Genomic DNA, 19,863 nt, shown 5'->3' with positions numbered 1-19,863 from the left:
GATGAACAGAAAGAACATAGGAAGAGCAGGGAATAGAGGAGGAGGACAAGTTTTGTTTTATTTTGTTTTTCCTTTGGTTTTGCTTTCTCTTCACCTCTGTGGAAGGACACAGAGGACACAAATGATGTTTGCTGAGAAATAATAGAAATATTATCATTAAGATGTCCAAACTCAATAAGTAATTTCACAAGATTTTAGATAAGTTCTATATTGTGTAGACATAGAAGCAAAGTTAAGAACTTTGGTTAAATGTAAGAAAAGAAAACAATTAATTGAAAAATTGGAGAAAATTGAGTGAGAATAGGGGAGTCCTGGATTAATAACAACTAGATGGAAAAATAGGGATGGATTTGGTTCACTTAGAGTACTTAAATAAACTTAAAAATCAGCTACAGCTTTTGATTGCTTTAAGAGACTCACAAGTCCAAGTGATAAGAGATGTCATCTCTCAGAGGAAGAAAGCTCATCTCTTTTATTCAACAGGATACGGAATTCATCCTGAAAAAAAGTTTACCTTATCAAAAATATTTGCCAAATGACTTAGTAAATGAATGAATTACATTACTTATCATCATGTTTCATGGAAATTATGGAATTTTTACTTTTGAGGATTGAAACTCAGAAAGGTATGAATTTATTCATTTATATAACAAATATTTATTAAGCTTATATCATATTTTAGGAAGTCTGCTAAGTAATGCTAGAATGGGCCAGTTCCTCAAAAAGCCAAAAGTATTATAGGCATATAGCTGTAAATGTGTCTCTAAATTGTGGTATATTTGAAAGAGTTATGATAGCTCTCCAAGCCATAAAGAAGTCTATCTTATATATTCTGCTTTCATATATAACTAAAAAGAACAATTTTTTTTAAAAAGAAGTATATTTTAGTAAGTGTAGGTAGAGAAAATAAAGATCTTGGGCTACTTGAAGTGATACCACGTGGAGAGATGCATCTGATTACTTACACTGCCTCTGAAAATCATAATCTTGCAAAATGCAGACATTTCAGGAAGATAGCATCCTGCTTAGTATTAATAACAACATTTTAAAACAATCATTTCTCCTCACAATTAAATTTTATAGCTCCTAAAGAGAAAAGGTCCTTTTCTTAAGTCAATTTTGGAAAGATCAAGCAAATTTTCTCTGAAAATAGTATGAAGCAAATACTAAATCGAAAAACCAACATAAAGTGCATGAGTGTGTGAAATATTATTAATAATAAATGCATAGTGGTGTGAGTCAGCTTCTGTTATCATAAGAAAATACCCTAGATAGTCAACTTAAAAGGTTAACAGGTTTATTTTAGCTCATAGCTATGATGATGTTTCAGTCCGTAGTCACCTGAGTCTGTTGCTTTGAACTTGTGACGGCACTATACAGCACAGTGGGGACGTGAATAGAATGAAGCCTTTTCATGTCACTGTGGCTATAAGTATAGGCTGGTGTGTCAAGTCCTTTGTGAGGGCACATCCCTCAATCACCTAACGTCTTTCCACCAGGCCCCCCACCTCTTAAGGTTCTACTACCTCCCAATAGTGCCACAGCTGCAGGGAAGCCTTTATCATATGGGCCTTTGGGAACATTTAAGAGCCATGCTATAGCAATAATTGTTACAAAATTATTTTTTAAGTATCTGGTACATTTTCCTGAATGTCTATAAAAGTTCCAATTAATGTTAGTAGTAGTTACTGTACTAAAAGAAAATAGACTGTATTTTAGGACACAAAGCAACTGTGAGCAAATATAAAAAAATAGAGATAATACCCTGCATTATATCAGATAATAATGGAATGAAATTAGAAATCAATGATAATTACTCTAATGATAGAGTAATTAGAAACTACTCTAAAACACCTGGAGATTAAATAATTCATTTTTGAATGTTGAATGGATAGCAGAAGATATCAAGGATGAAATATAAAAAATACTTAGAGGTAAATGTGAATAATGATACAAGATATCAAAATCTCTGGGACACTATGTAGGCAGTTCTAAGAGCATTGAGCTCAAACATTAATAGAACAGAGAGATACCAAATAAGTAATCTAACATTATATCTCAAGACTCTAGAAAGAGAAGAAAAAACAAAAATAAAAATTGACAGGAGACAGGAAATAATTAAAGTCAGAGCAGAAATCACTGAAATCAAGACTTTAAAAATTCAAAAATCAATTAATCCAAAAGTTGGTTGTTTGAAAAAATAAACAAAATTGATAAACCCTCAACTCACCTAATCAAAATAAAGAAAGAATAAATACAAATAACTAAAATCTGTGATGAAAATGGAGATAATACCGTAGACACTACTGAAATCCAGAGGACAATCAGAAGCTACTTTGAAAATCTATACTCCAATAAGCTAGAAAATCTGAAGAAGTCAATAAATTCCTAAAGACATTAGACTTACCCAAATTGAACCAGAAAGATATAGGAAATTTAAGCTCATCAGTTTCAAGTAATGAGTTTGAAAAAGTCATTAGGAGCCTACTAACAAATAAAAGTCCAAGATCAGATGGATTCTCAACTGAGTTCTACCCAACCTTTAACTAAGAACTAATGCCAATCCTCCTCAGATTATTTCATGAAATATAAAATGAGGGTACCCTAATAATGCATTTTATGAAGCCGATACCACCCTGATACAAAAACCAGACAAAGACACATGAAGGAAAGAAAACTTCAGACCAATATCTTTGATGAACATACATGCAAAAATTCTTGAATAAAATACTGGCAAATCACATACAAAAATACTTTAAAAAGATAGTGCACCATGATCAAGTTGGTTTCATTCATACAAAAATACATTAAAAAATAGTGCACCGTGATCAAGTTCATTTCATTCAAGGGATGTAAGACTGGTTCTACATAAGAAAATAAATAAATATAACTCACTACATCAATAGACTTAAAGACAAGAATCATATGATTATTTCAATAGATGCAGGAAAAAATTTGCAAAATTCAGCATCCATTCATGCTCGAAACACTTGAAAAACTAGGGATAGTAGGAACATACCTCAACATTGTAAAAGCTTTTATATGCTAACCCCAAGGTCAACATCATACTAAATGGAGAAAAAATGAAACCAATCCCTCTAAACACTGGAACAAGACAGGGATGCTCTCTTTCACCACTTCTATGCAACATAGTCCTTGAAACCCCAGTAAGAGCAATTAGGCAAAAGAAATAAATTAAAGAGATATGAATAATAAAAGAAGAGTTAAAACTAGCTTTGTTTTCTATATTTGGAAGATCCAAAAATCTCTGGCAGAAAATTTCTAGAACTCATAAATGAATTTAGCAAAGTAGCTGAACACAGAATTAACACTTATAAATCAATTGTGTTCCTCTACTCCAATAACAAATTAGATGAAAGAGAAATTAGGAAAACCATCCTATTCACCATAGCCTCATTAAAAAAAAAATTGGGAATCAATCTAACAAAAGAGGCAAAAAAACTTCTGTAATGAAAATTACATGACACTAAGGAAAGAAATTGAGGAAGACCTTAGAAGATGGAAGGATGTCCCATGTTTTTGGATAGGCAGAATTAATATCGTCAAAATGGCCATACTACCAAAAGTCTATACAGATACAATGCAATTCCCATCAAAATTCCAATGTCCTCCATGCAAATAGAAAAAGCACTCATGAAATTCATGTGGAAAAACAAGAAGCCCAGAATAGCCAAAGCAATGCTTGGCAAGAAGAGTGAAGCAGGAGGAATCACAATACCAGACCTAAAATTACACTCTAAAGCTACAGTAACAAAACCAGCATGATATTGGCACCGCGACAAGCAAGAAGACCAATGGAACAGAATAAAGGATACAGAGAAAAACACAAAACCTTATGCTAGACAAAAACACCAATAATATACATTGTAGAAAAGATAGCCTCTTCAAAAAATGGTGCTGACTCTGCGACTACTAGAAGAAAAAGTAGGCCCAAATCTTTACCATGTTGGCCTAGGATCTGACTTCCTCAACAAGAATCCTAAAGTGCAAGAAGTTAAATCAAGAATCAATAAATGAGATGGACTCAAACTAAAAAGCTTCTTTTCAGCCAAAGAAACAATCAATAATGTGAAGAGAGAACCTACGGATTGGAAGAAAATCTTTACCGCATGCACCTCAGATAAAGCATTAATCTATAGGATCAAAAAACAACACCAAAGAAACACAAATAACCCAATCAATAAATGGGCTACAGAACTAAAGAGAAGAAGATATACAATCAACACATACATGGAAAAATTGTTCAACATCTCTAGCAATTACAGAAATGCAAATCAAAACTACTCTAAGATTTCATCTCACTCCAATCAGAATAGCAATTATCAAGAATACAAGCAGCAATAAATGTTGACAAGGATGTGGGGAAAAAGATACACTCATACATTGCTAGTGAGACTGCAGATTGGTGCAACCATAATGGAAAGCAGTATGGAGAGATTCCTAAGAAAACATGGAAGGGAACCATCATTTGACCCAGTTATTCCACTCCTTAGTTTGTATCCAAAGGACTTAAAATCAGCAAACTGCAGTGACACAGTTACATCAATGTTTATAGCAGTTCAACTCACAATTTCTAAACTATGGAATCAAACTAGGTGCCCTTCAACAGATGAATGGATAAAGAAAATGTGGTATATATACACAATGGAATATTACTCAACTTTAAAGAAGAATGAAATTCTGGCATTTGCTGGTAAATGGATGGAGTTAGAGAATATTATGCTAAGTGAAATAAGCCAAATCCAAAAAACCAAAGGTTAAATGTTTTCTCTCTCTGATACGTAGATGCTAATTCACAATAAGGGTGGGGGAGGAATAGAGTTACTTTATATTAGGTAGAAGAGAGGAAAGGGAGGGGAAGGGGAATGGATGTAGGAATGATAGTAGAGTAAAACAGACATTATTACCTCATGTACATATATGACTACTGCATGACCAATGTGATCCTATAATTTGAATAATCAGAAAAATGAGAGATTATACTCTATGTATGATCTATCAAAGTATATAAATGTACTCTATTGTCATGTACAACTAATTAGAACAAAAAAAAATTTAAGTGGTGCTGGAAAACTGGATGTTTATATGTAGTAGAATGAAATTCAACTCTTATCTCACGCCCTGCACAAAACTCAACTCAAAGTGGATTAGGACCTCGGTGTTAGACCAGAAACCCTGCACACACTAGAAGAAAAAAAAACAGACCTAAAACTCCAACATATTGACTGAGAAATTGACTTCCTTAATAAGATCCCTACAGTCCAAGAAGTAAAATAAATATCCAATAAATATGATGTAATCAAACCAAAAACCTTCTTCACAGCAGAGGAAACCATCAAGAACAAGAGGAGAAAGCCTGCAGAATGGGAGAAAATCTTTTCCACCTGCACCTCAGATAGATCATTACTTGCCATGATATATAAAGAACTCAAAACTCTTAACAACAAAAATTCAAATAACCCAATCAGTAAATGGGCAAAGGAACTGAACAGATCCTCCTCAAAAGAAATACCAACGTTCAACAAATGTATGAAAAAACTGTTCAAAATTTGTAGCAATTAGAGACATGCAAATCAAAACTACACTGAGATTTCATCTCATTCAGAATGGCAATTATGAAGAATACAAGAAACAATAAATGTTGGTGAGGATGTAGGAAAAAAGGTACACTTAAACATTGCTGGTAAGACTGCAAATTGGTGCAACCACTCTGGAAAGCAGTACAGAGAGATTCCTCAGAAAACTTGGAATGGAATCACCATTTGACCCAGTTATCTCACTTCTTGATGTATATGCAAAGGAGTTAAAATCAGCATACTACAGGGACACAACCACATCTTGGTTTATAGCAGTTCAATTCACAATAGCTAAGCTATAGAACCAACCTAGGGGCCCTTTAAAAGATGAATGGGTACAGAAAATGTGATATATATACACAGCAGAATATTATTCAGTCATAAAGAAGGATTACTTTATGACATTTACCAGAAAATGATGGATCTATATACTATCATGCTGGGTAAAGTAAGCCAGTCCCTCAAAACCAAAGGTTGAATGTTTTCTCAAATAGGAGGAAGTCAACCCACAATAAGGGAGTGGGTATGAGGGCAAGAATAAAAAGTGCAGTATGTTAGACAATGGGAACTGGAAGGAAGGGAGGAGTGGATAAGTAAAGAAAAGACAGTGGAATGAACCTGAAATAGTTTTCTCATGTCCAAATATGAAAATACAGTAAATCCCACAACTATATACATCCATGGGAATGGGACTCTAGAATGAAATATATTCCCTGCTTGTATAATCATGCCAAAATGGAGTCTGCTGCCATACATAACTAAAAAAGAACAAATAAAAATATTCTCGAGGGAAGTTTTTCTAAAGTAAAACTTGCAAAATACTAATGAATGTTTACATGTGTTATCTTCTCTTCCCGTAAAAATGCACATAAAATAAAATGATTAATGTATAAAAAGCTTATTTCTATCACAAAGGCAGCAAATTAATGAAATGGTTAGGATTTAAAACAGAATTCAGGTAGTATCTTTACTACAAAAATCCAAATTCTTGCTGAGTGAGTCAATAATGCCTTAATTACCACTTTAAACCAGTATGCAGTTGTATATTTTTTAGTCCTCTCATAAAGTATTTCATTTAAATTTATTGTAATGGATTCTCCTCATAGCATGAAACAAGCTATTAAAAAGCAGAGCCAATGAATAAAATAATGACCCAAAATCATGGTTACCAGCTGAGATAGAGGCTTGATTGGCTAATCAATTGGCTTGATTGGAGGGCATTGACTATGAAAGGAAGCCTTTATTTAAATTTTTACCACCCTATACAGAAGGTCAATAAAATCCATGTGCTTATTATTAGCCTTCTGTTGGGAAGTAGATTGTGTGGTAAATTTTTTAGAAAGATAAGTAATAGGACTAGTAGCTGATCAAGAAATCTTACAAAGGGATTGGAAGAAATATGGAAAAGGCAGAACCAATGTGAAGAGCCTACTGAGTGCAGAGTTCTTTACATATATCATCATTTTAAAACTGAAAATAGCAATGCAACCTCAATATAATTATCTATCTCACTCCATTTAATAATTTTGGTGTAAGGTGCTGAAATGTTAAGCCACTAGAAAACGAATACACAGCTAAGAAGTAGTGGAATTGAGATATGAATCAAATTTATTACTTAATTCCAAAGCTTTGTACTCTACCAAGCTATAGGTAAGCATCCAGAAACACATTATGAATACAAACAATTAGTGGTACTAGTAATGGGAATGATTGAAAAATGACAGATTACCCCACAGAGTCAGGACATGGAGTACCTGCCCCTAAAGTTCGCAGAGAAAAGCCAGGTCGGTCAAAGATGAAAAAGCCTTCTTCCTACGTTGAGAGCCACGTTCTACTAAAAATCTGCTGCCACGTCTTCTAATTCCACTCCTCTTCTCCTCTTGCATGCAGCCTACTGCTGTGGTTTGGATGTGATTTGAGTGTATTTCCCAGCGGTTCATATGCTGAAGGTGAATCCCTATTTTGAGACACAGAGGGTAGAAACAATACAGTTCTGCTGTTTAAAGATGGGGCCTTTGAGGGGTGATTAAGATTAGAGAAGGACCTCTGGGTGAAGGCCTTATAATTGATACTGGTGGCTTTCTAAGAAGAGGGCAAGAGTGACCAGAAGAAACACACACCTCATCCTTTTCTCTTGCCATGGGATGCCTTGTAATGCCTCCGAACTCTGTCAGCAAGAAGACCAGCACCCCTCAACCTTGAACCAGAATGGTGAACCAAGATAAACCTCTTTTCTTATAAGGTAACCTAACTCTTGTGTTTTGCTATAGTAATGGCAAATGGACCAACATACCTACTCTCTAGCTATCTGATTTTTACCAAACTCTTCCAATAGTGTTTTTATTACCAAATACTATTTTCACATTTTCTTTATCAAAATCTTCCTTCACAAAATATTTCCTTTTATTAAAAAAGACCAAAATAATGTTTCAATTTTCTTAATCCCAGTATAGTCTGCATCCTACAGATTTGCAAAAACTCACAGATGATTTTTTAATGTTTTTATGAGTGTGTTATAATTATACATAATAGTGGGATTCACTTTGGCATAATCGCACCTGAATGGAATATAATTCACTCCATTTCAGTCTCCAGTACTTCCTCTTTCCTCACCTCCTCCCTCTTCCTCTTCCCATCTTCTGATTTTACTTCCATTTATCTATTGATTTTAAACTGGAACTTTATAGTTATATATAAAGGTGGAATTCACTGTGGTATATTCATATCAATTTCATTCCACTGTTCCTCTCTTTCCCCATCCCTCCTCCCTCCCACTCAGTCATCTTCCTCTACTCCACTGATTGCCCCTCTATTTTCCTTCTTTTTGCAATTATGTTGCTCTACCTTCTACATATGGGAGAAAACATTTGGCTCTTGACTTTCAGACTCTGGCTTATTTCACTCAGCATGATGTTCTACAGTTCTGTTCATTTATCAGCAAATGACATGTCATTCTATTTTATGGCTGAGTGAACTACACCATGTATAAAGACATCACATTGTCTTTTTTTTTTTTCAGTTAGTGCTTTTCTTTAATCCCTTATTTTATTTATTTATTTCAGGCAAGGGTAAATCTAAATATACCTGGGTTGATCCCATATATCAATTCCAAAGATAACTTAAGAAATAATTTTGATCACATGCTATGATTTATCTTAGAATGAGAATAACAGTAGCTAAAAATTTAAAATGAAGACATTCACTGTTCCTTCATAATGTGAACTGCTGCTCTATGTGTGCGTCCAGTAGCTTTGCTGTAGAGGGGAACCACAGTTCTATCTAACTCATTGTTCTACCACATGGGCTACAGTGATAACGAAGCCTCCAGTCATCACATTTGTATTCCACGTAACAGGACATGTCTAAAAAATGACATGGAGATATATATTTTTAAGGAACTTCCTGAAAACTACAGCAAAACAATTTGGATAATCTTTTGGACAGAACTCAATCACATGACTGCACTTTACAATGAAGCCTAGGAAATGTAGTTTTTCAATGACTAGCTTATAGCCTTGCCAATACTTTTCTATTACTGTAGATGAAAGGGAGAACAGATATCATAGGTAAATTAACAGATTCTAGGCCTGCTTTCATTTTTGTTTTTGTTTTTTGTTTTTTTATATTTTCAAGTTCATAGAGATTAAAACAAAAAAAAATAGACTTTATCCTGGAAAGAATTTTAGTTTCTGAGGAAACTTCAGTCTGTGCATCTGTTGAGGGACACACCTGGAGTACTCACCCATTTAAATCATGCAACAGTAAAAAGTGGAGGATAAATGACCAAGCATTCAATACAATAGTGTACACACTGAATAACAGCAGAACTTGGTGCAGTATATCTGTTGAAGAGAGATTCATGTGCACAGGCAGAAGAAGCTTACCTACACTATGAAAAATGGTGGACTTAGACAGACATCATTACCCTATGTACATGTATGATTATATGAGTGGTGTGAATATACATTGTGCACAACTAGAGAAAAGAAAAGATGTACCCCATTTGTGTACAATGAATCAAAACGCAGTCTGTAAAAATAAAAAAAATAATTAAAAAAAATAAAAGTCTGAGAAAAATAAAAAAGAAAAAATTTCATATTCCTACTAGTGCAATATAAATATTAAGGATATCCTTGTATGTCATGCAAATGTTACTTCTAAGTGGTTCAGCTAGAAAATTACATTTAGAGACCAAAATTTTTAACTTCCTGTGAGCTAAGCTTGTTTCTTGAAGTACTAAGCACAGATAAGCTTCTCTGTTTTCACTCATTCTCCCTGCCCACCATACCAACCAGAAGAGCATATTAAGTACTCTCATTCATCATAGGTTTTGGACTCTGAATAAAGAATAAATCTAATTTTCTTCAAAAAAAAAAAAATGGAATATAAGAAGGACCTGGAGTGTCAAAGGAGGAAAATATCACATTGAGATGATGGAGAGAAAAATGTTTCCCATACTAGACAGACTTTTAGATTGACATTAAAAATAGAAAAGATATTTAAAGCTAAAATGGAGCTGGCATATGAAGTTAAGGTAAATTTACAAGCAAGGCAAAGGAAGTGATAAAGCAAAACAGGCAGTGTTCTGAACAAAACACTCGTCAGCCTTTTCTGAGTTGAAGCAGTATCTCTGTCAGTTAAAAACTCACTGACTGGTCAGGAAAAAATTCCACCTGAGTTGGTTCAGGCTTCAAGAGTCTCATGTAAACAAACCTGTTTATGACTCGCTTTTCTTGAAGTAGTTATTGAACATTTCCTGAGTTCAGAGTACAGCCCCAGGACCTGGCAATGTAGTAAACGTATTGACTTCACAGAGGTTAGCTATAGTTTGATCTTTACAATGACCTCACCAGACAAAACTCATTAACCAAATTTTAAATTTGAGGAAACTGAGAGTTAGAGAATTTGAACAACTTGTCAGAGCATCAATAGGCAGGAAATGATGCAGTCAAAACATGAACCCAAGACTCTATGCCTCCAAAACCTAGGCCGCCATGTGACCTGACCTATGAAATAGGGGTGATGTCTCTTTCCTAAAAGGGGCCTTTGGAGTCAGTCCGTGAATGAGGGGCCTGCTTTTGATGTCTTAGCATATTTAACCCAAGTTCCAGCTTAGAATATAGAATAAACATGCAGCAGAAATTGTAGGCTAACACAAGGAAAAATGAGATCATGTTATTAGTAGGAAAATGGGTAGAACTGGAGATCATTTATATTAAGAAAGAAAAATCAAAACGGCAAATATTACATGTTTTTTCTCATATGTAGAGAATCTATTTAAAAAAAATTACAGAATTGAGTGAAAAAAAATATTAAAGTCCTTGGGACAGGGGTAAGGGGAATAGAAGTGGGACTATCAGGGAAGAGAAGAGGACCAGGGAGAGAGAGAGGTGGAAGAGAAGATAATAGGGAGAGTGAATCTGATCAAAATACTGTATATCCATGTATGAAAATCTCATGTGAAAACCATATTTTATACAATTAATATGTGCTAGTTATTTTAATAATAAAAATGTGGGCTAGTATGGGAGTAAATAATAATAGAAACCAGCATATAATGTGTACTAGGAGCTAAACTGTGATTTGGACACATATCCTTTTGTACTGTTCTCCAAATATCCTGTGAGCTCCAGTTTTGCTATCCTCTAATGACTTCATAAAAAGTCATCATCTTTCCATTTCAAATTTGTTTACCCTTTTGTATTGGTGAATAAAAACTAGGATGCCAGTTCAAATTAGTCTGATTAAAAAGCATATCATCTCAATTATTATAAATTTAGTTTTTTAAAAAGCATACTACTAATGGGCCGAGAAGGACCTCCAAGTTCCACAGAAATAAGAGTAGTCAAAGTGGACTTATTTAAATCATTATTACAATCCCTAATATCACCTGCCTATTGCTTCCTCTGGAAAAATTGCCTCTGGTAATGATGAAGCCACATGTTCAAGAAGGATAAAGCATAAATAGAGCAGTGCGTTCATTCAGCTAGCAAAATCCAGGCTCCTGTACCTGGTTATATGCTAGGTTCTGAGGATACAGAGATAAAAATGAGTTTAATGCATGCCCTAAAATACTAGTGCTCTGAAAGAAGACAGAGTATTTGATTGAACATCAATGTTTTATGGTTTGGCCATGGTGAACAGATGATAGGTGAGCAGAGGAGTGTACCTAAATCATACGGGAGTGGGCCCTGACTGCAGGGGGGGGTTAGGGAAGACCCTGGGGAAGCAGTCCTCAGGGGGAAGATTTCAGAGAAATACATCAGGAAAGCCAACTTTTTCACCCCAGTTCTTGCTGTAAACAGTTTATGGCCTGAAACATAAGATTTTATTAAGGTTATCTTTAAAAGCACACTTGTTTAAATGTGGTTTGGGGAAGAAAATTGCCAAGCTCTGGTCCTGAACTCAGGATCCTCCGAGGCTGTGAATCATGCCCAATCACACACAGCGCAGGGACACATTTCCATTTATTTGCTTGACATTTTACTTCCAAAGGGAGGAACAAGCTAGTTTTTTTCTCATCTTCTTGAAAATATGAAATGCATCAGCCAATTATCTCCCTCAACCCTTCATCTGCACAAAAGACAAGACGAGCCCACAAATTCCCCCAGAGGAATGCCAGTGTGTGCTCCGTATTTCATCTACTTTTCATTTAATATCCTCATTGAAGGGGAAAGAAATGTTAGATTGTCATGGAAACACATTAAATTCAAGTCCAATTTATTCCTACACAAACTGTAAGGATACTGTTCACTATCTTTAAAATTGTTTCTTTTTCTCCCTTTTTTATTTTCTCCTTGTGATTTTTATTTTACTCTTTTCTTTTATGAATCAGCAATCCAATATGTTTCCTACAGAGCTTAGACAGTATAAATTATGACCATAGAGAAAAAAGATCCTTCACAAAAATAGTTGTGCATGTCCATTGTGACAGGGAATTCACCATTCCTGTATTATTGGGGAGTTTTTGGGGACCCTGAGGAGAATGTTATTCCCATTTTGCAGATGATGAATTTGAAAATCATAGAGGAATAGTAGTTTATCAAGAGCACAAGCCATTAAGATCAGTTAGACACAGAATCGTGCAACTCAGACCCATAAACTCTGAAGTCCACAATGTTCACTTTCTTGCTTTCCTTGGAGTCTAAATATGCTGAGTTGCAAAATAATGTAGAAACCCAAGTAATTTTCTTCTTTCTTTTCTGATTTCAAAATGCAAATATAAAGTGTTATGTTTTGTGATTTGTAAGGCACTTTTATAATCATTGAAAACTTTCTACAATATTATGAGGTAAGTTCTGTTATGAGCTCCGTCTTTATAAACAAGGAGACAAAGACATAGATGGGAATGAATTATTTTTTCAAAAAAAACTAAACCCTGTAATTGGCATAATTAGCAATTGAGAGGGAATTAAGGCTACAGACTCCAAGTTCATCTACCTCACTATGGTGACTTACTACGATTCTGGGTTCTGCTGGGTTCAGTGAGGCCCAGGAAGAGAGCATTTGTTAAATAAAATTTTCAGTTATGATGGGAAATACTTGGAAAGCTGTGGGAGCAATCAAAATGAGTGGGGTTTTAATAGTCTCTCTCCTCTCCATCCCTCTCCATCATAACCATGTACACACACACACGCACACACACACACATTCACACACATTTACAGACATCCTGAGTGTTAAAAATGCTTTTGGAGAAACAGATTAGAAACCACAGTGCCCAAGGCATTTCAGAGTACTACATTAATTCATAGTTTCAAAAACTGATGACAGGTTAAATGTTTGTGTTTTAGAAGAAGAAAAAGCCTTTTAAAGATTTATTTTGCAAACTGAATAATATATCTAAAATGCTAAATAACTCCATAATTTGCAAATAAAATTATACCTATACAACATGAATAATCACTCATTCATTCATCTATTTTATGTCATAAATTTTGTACTAAGTATTGCTTTCACTAGATTAATTTAATTAAATACCACTTAGCAAATATCAAGCTGGAATTTTTTATCTGTGGAGATTTGTAGGTACATGGTGAGAAAAAATGTATTTAGGAAGCAGATGAAATGAAATCTGCATCACAATGATCGTAAGTGAAATTAATAATAACTTCTACTTGAATGAATGTCACGCATTTTTATGAGAAGAGAGGGAAACATCTAAATTTTACTTTTGCAAATATTTATCAAGCATTATTATATCAGTAATGGTGCACTACACTGTAATTCCAAAAGTAAATGTCTAATAGTACATTTTCTCCTCCCTCAAACAGCACACAATATAATGATGACTAAAAAATCTCACAAACACACACATGGCATAAAATTAGAGATGCTTACCAGAGGTATGAATAATGAACACTTTCTAATACCAAAATCCAGTTTTTAAATGTTATTATGGATGAATGTTGAGGGGGGGGGCAACAATAAAGTGAGATTTCATAGTCAAAGGGTTCTAGGTGCCAGCCGTAACTCAGTGACTGAGTCACCTTCTTGAGAGTCAGTTTTCTGTTTTTTAGCGTAGAATACGATTGAGCTTGGAAGTTTGTGGCATGGATTTGGAGTGCTTTTGTGGGCTCTTACACTGTAACAATCATCATTATTACTACTGCTAACTCACTGTTATTTTTGATGCTATTATTTTGTTATAGCTGCTGTTTTTATTCTTCTTATCATTATTATTATTCTAGCTACACAAGGATGCATTTTCAGAAAATGCCCAAAGTAGCACTTTGCAGTCTCATAAAGTTTAGGTTGTGAAACTGTATGTTGTTTACCCCCAACTTATTACTAAAACCAAGTCATCATGTCAATGATAAAAGGACATTATTTTCATTTTCATATGCACATTTATTAAAAAATGTATTGACCTTGTGCTATGTATTATATATCCTAAAGCTAGTGAAAACTAGCCATCTTCTGCCCTTAAGAATTTATAACCTAGTTGAAGAGAATAAAACTAATCTCACCAAAAAAAAAAAAAAAAAAAAAAAAAAAACAAACTGATCTCACAAACACATGCCAAATTACAAATGTGGAAAATGCTACCAAGCAGTGGGGTACAGTAGATGAGAGAGGGTAAGAGGTTTCTGTGGTCAGGAAGTAGGCAAAGGCATGACACAGGCATCCCAGGCAAAAGGAACTTGCTATGAAGAGGGAGATTGGAAGGAGTTTAACAAATCTAAGGGGACAGCCCACCTGGCTGCAGCACAAACGGCAAAGGGAAGAACACAAAGAGAGAAACCTGAAGGATTAGGGGAGGCTCTCTACCTCAGGCAGCTTGAAGGGAAAAGGATGTCTGCTTTAGTCTAAGAGAAATGCAGTGTCATGCCATGCTTTTCTACAAGAAGTAACATGATTGATTTATATTTGAGAAAGATTACTCCAGTACCATTGAAAAAAAAATGAGTTGGGGTGGTAATTGGTTGAGAAGAGACAGGAACAGTAGTGAAGATACTGTTTGCTCAAGTCATAGAGTTGCATTAGCCAGGATAGCAAAACCTTCATGTAAGATCAGAAGGATAAACTCTGGGAGATGGGTCAGATCTGCTAATTTAAAGAAAATATTAGTTGAACCTCATGATACCCACCGAAAACACAAGCCAATATACCTTAGTTATTCACATATTCCATGAAAACACAGGGATTGGAAAATGTCAGGCCAAAGTTTTAAGCTATAATGACAATTAATTATCCTAGATTTTTAGTCTTTATTTCCCAATGACTATACAAGAATCGTGTATAAGAGGCTATCAAGATAGTAAAATGCATTATGGTTTAAAAAACATGGATCAGCATGTAAGTCTCACTAGCAAGCACACTGATGAATCTGGATTCATTTCTCAATTAAAATATATCTATTCTTAGGGAAAGAACATACAAGAATATTGTGTGGAAATTTAAACACAACTAGATAAACCAGATGAACATGAATATAAGTGAATGACTATCCAACTAGTACATTTCACAGGCCATCCATGCACCAGCATGGAAGAAATGCACTAAGACTGGTACTAACTATTCATAAAACAGTCATGTGAAATATGATAAGATTGGTCTCTACCTCTGTTCATTTCTCATTGTTTTCCTGTTCACTTTAGATAAAGTTATCATCCACCTTCAACCTTGCAGAGAATGAACACTTATTGTCTCAACCAACAATAATGAAATGCCCACTATAGGAGATATAATATGAAAAACTCCATTGAAATGTGGACAAATAGAAAGTATACAGGCAAAATTAGCTTCAGGGAATTCCCAGTTTGGTAGAGACAAACTTTTAAGTAAATACAAATTATGGTGGTGACTATTTTAAGATTATTAGAAGATAAAGTGATAGCAAGAGTTAGGGTGATGATCAGACTTATGGGAGGGAAAAACACAGAAAAGTATTTTGAAAAAGATACATTACCAATGAGTTTTGAAAAATGAACATATTCTGGCCTAATATGGAAGTGTAGGCACGCCTTTTTAGAATAAAGAAAACAGTCTGTCCAAATGAAGGGTATAAAAAAAAATCAAGGCTTACTTAAGAGGGTATAAAAATGCATAACTACAAGGGCCATGTTTTAGGATAGAAGGGACAAGATTTAAGTTTCAGGAAAGGGAGTACAGTGAGTCTAGATGATATTAAATGGAGAAGCAGAAGCAAATCATAATGTGTGTGTGTATGGTACATGTTTAAAATACTATAAAGCTTGCACGCTACTTCTGTAGAGTCAACCAACTGGGTATTGAAAATATTTTTTGAAAGAAATTTTGTTTGTACTGAATATATACACACTTTTTTCTTGTTCCTTTTTCCTAAGAAACATAAGACAACTTTATATAAGAAATTTACATTTACATTTTCAGGCATTACAAGTAATCTAAAGATGATTTAAAGTGAGTAGGAAAATGTGTGTAGGTTATATACAAATATGATACATTTTGTAAAGAGACCTGAGAATCCAGGGATTATTGTACTGCACAGGGGGGAGGGGTGTCCTGTAATCAATCCTAACAGATTCAAAGAGACATAAAGGGCCAAATGTATTTCCATATTTTATGATTACAACTGCATGAAAATGTGTCTATATGTCTGCATATTTCCTACAAAGTATCAGAAGCATTATTAATTAAGTTCAGAGAAAAGAAGTGTAAACTTTTGGGAACTTAGTTTTTTTATTAGTTGCTGTATTATTGTTTTTAGAAATTTAAATGAGCTTGTAGATAAGAGATCGATTTTGTAAAATACAGCTTTCAATGTCATGGACTGTGTACTTACTTAAATGGGAGTTATCCTGAGGAACCTGGCTGTAATTGGTGTTAAAATCTGTTTCAGGTTTCTCCTTTCCTTTAAGAGGACTATGAGAACCTAGGTAGGAAATGTGCTGGAGATTTGCAGGTGATCTGTCCTCGGTCCTCCAGAAAACTTGGAGAATATGCATTTTCTCTTGGAGGCAATGGAGGGTCCCTGACATTAGAAATTGCTGAAGAAATCCAGAGCAGAGAGTTAAAAATGTAGTTCTGGGAATCTGACAGACCTGACTTTATGAAGCATCCCAAAGATAGGTTCTGGGTCTTTTTGTCTCGGTGCAGCATCTACATCCTTTTCCCTGGTGGATTAATGTAAAGGAGTTAAAATGGAGCAGCACACTTTCATTTTAAAACATTAGAAGTTCTCTGAAACAGAGGTTTGCAAGGAGCAGGGGCTCTGGAGTGCATTGTTGACCTTATCACGCCTCTGTTCTCTGGGGCTTTCTGCACTCACTTCCTTGGCAAGTGTGCCCTGCTTCAGCTCTCATAGATGACTTCTTTGCTAGCTCCTGAGGCTGGTCTCTCACTTTGTCACCTTCAATTTCAGTGATACCTGCAGAGGGGTAGTAGAGCAATTTTGCATCCTTCTAATCACAGAGCTGTTGTACAAAGTTTTAATCAGTCGTGTTCGACCTTAATAAGGAACAGGGCCATCTAGAAGCCCAGGAATCTATCTTCAGTTGAAATAAGTCCAACACTTGGGTAATTACATGAGAAGATTGGAATCATAGGATGCTGGAACAAAAGAGATTGTGACATCAATCCCTAGTTATTTAACATGATGGTATATATGAGGAACTTAACCTGTAAGATGGCTGATTTACCAAGCACCTGGCAATATTAGCATTAACTATTCCTCATTAAGAAGAGATCAAGACAGAAAGTTCAAGTTCATTACTGGGTCCACAGCTATGGAACTAGCAAGAAGCAGATCACAGAAAAGAATGACAAGTCATTTTAACTTCAGTAATACTTACCAATTGTAATAATATAGTAAGGAAAAGAATATATTTTAAACCTTTCTTTTAATTTAGATAATCTATTAGCCCTCTGAATAAACTATGTCATTTATAAAAGTCACTTAAGCTACATATTATGACCATTGTCAAGTTTTACAGAAACTGAAACCCTAAGGGCTTAACTAACATTACCAAGATCTACAAGCAGTAACTAACTGAAAGCATTATTCAAATTCAACAGTCTTATTTTAAAGCTCACACCTTTTACCAATAAAGTGTAATCTTTTCTCCTGGCAGGAGAAGGCAAGCCTTATGTTGAACTTAATATAAATATTATAATAATTAAATCCTATCTCTAGTCTATTTTTGTTTCCAAAGCTTCAGTAAAAGAGTAATGGAAAGAGATGAAGAAACTTGTTCAAGTTCAAAATAATAGTTAACTGACAAACCAAAATTAGAATTCAAGTATTCTGACACTCAATCTAGAATTATTTATCTGGTTCCATGTCAGTGGTAGAGAAGAAAAGCAGAAAATATTCAGGGCACGGAATTTATCTGATTTAATTTTTTTCAAGCTTATAGAACTGTGGTTTCTCTTATTTGAATGTAGCTCAAAGAGACAAAAGAATACAAAATGCTTCAAAATACTTCAGTGTTCTGTGTATGAAACTCATCATTTTCTCATCCTTTATTCTGTATTTCATATGCACTTTGAGAATAATTGCAGCCTGAACTTAGACAATTTCTCTTTTTTCTCTCTTTATGCGTACATCAAAAATGCCTATCTGTGGCCCCTTCATTTTTTTTTTTAATGAGTGACAATTTGTCATATCTGTTTGGGCCTGTAAGGCTAGGGTGAGGATTATTTAATCAGCACTTTAATGTGAAAGATGGCTTAGGCAGCCTTCAATTTGTACCATGTAGGCTAGTCACTGTCTGTTCAAACTGGACAGAGGCTCTATGTGAGCTGAAAATTATAAAATATTATACACAAAATGGAAAAGGGAATAGACATGCCCTTATTGAGTGGCTATCATATGCCAGGAGCTGGGTACATGATCTGAATTCACTAGCTTCAGTTTTGCTTACACTGCCATGCTGGTTCTGAACCACAGAATGAAGTTCACAGGAGATGGAAATGCATGGAAAACAATAGAGATGACTGGAGTAGAGTAGAAGAAATAACAGCTCTTAGGGACCAGCAGATTGAATTCTCCTTTTAGTGCTTCTCTCTGCTAACTCTGTAACCACAGATAAATCATTGAATCTCTCTCAGTCTTAGCTTTGAGAATAGGTATGGTTCTGGTGTGTGGTGTTGTATAGCTGTCATGACTGTGAGTGTGTTATGGTTTTTATGTGAAGTGTCCCCAGAAACTCATATGTGAGCCCATACAAGAAGGTTTAGAGCGGAATGATTGGGTTATGATAGCCTCAACCTAATGAGTGAATTAATCCCCTGATGGGATTAACTGGGTGTAACTGTAGGCAGGTAGGGTGTGGGTGGAGGAGATGGGTCCCTTGGAGGCTTGCCTTAGGGCTATATATTTTGTCCTTGTTGAAAGGAGTTTTCTCTCTTTTTTCCTGATCATCAAGTCCTGAGCTGCTTTCCTCCACTACACACTTTCACCATGATGTTCTGCCTCATCTCAGGTCCTGAAAAATGTAGTTGACCATCTACGGACTGAGACCTCTGAAACCATAAGCCCACAAATAAACTTTTCCTCTTCTAATTTTTTTTTTTGTGTCTTTTGGTCACAGCAGTGAAAAGGGTGCTTTAGCACCATGCTAATACTTCTTCCCATGAGGTGAATGCCAGCAGCATCTACTTTCAGAGTCCATACTCATGAAATATTTTGCCATTTTATATTAAACTGTTGTAGATAGGTTATCTTTCACAATTTACATAATTGAGTACTTATACAATCATATTTATATTTATCACCTTTCAGCACAATTTTTTTTTTCCGCTTGCTTATTGTATGTTGTGTTGAAAAAACAGAAGTCTGAGG

This window comes from Sciurus carolinensis, chromosome 11 (genome assembly GCF_902686445.1).
Source record: "Sciurus carolinensis chromosome 11, mSciCar1.2, whole genome shotgun sequence".
Taxonomy (NCBI): Eukaryota; Metazoa; Chordata; class Mammalia; order Rodentia; family Sciuridae; genus Sciurus; species Sciurus carolinensis.
Note: the sequence above shows the minus strand (reverse complement) of the source record.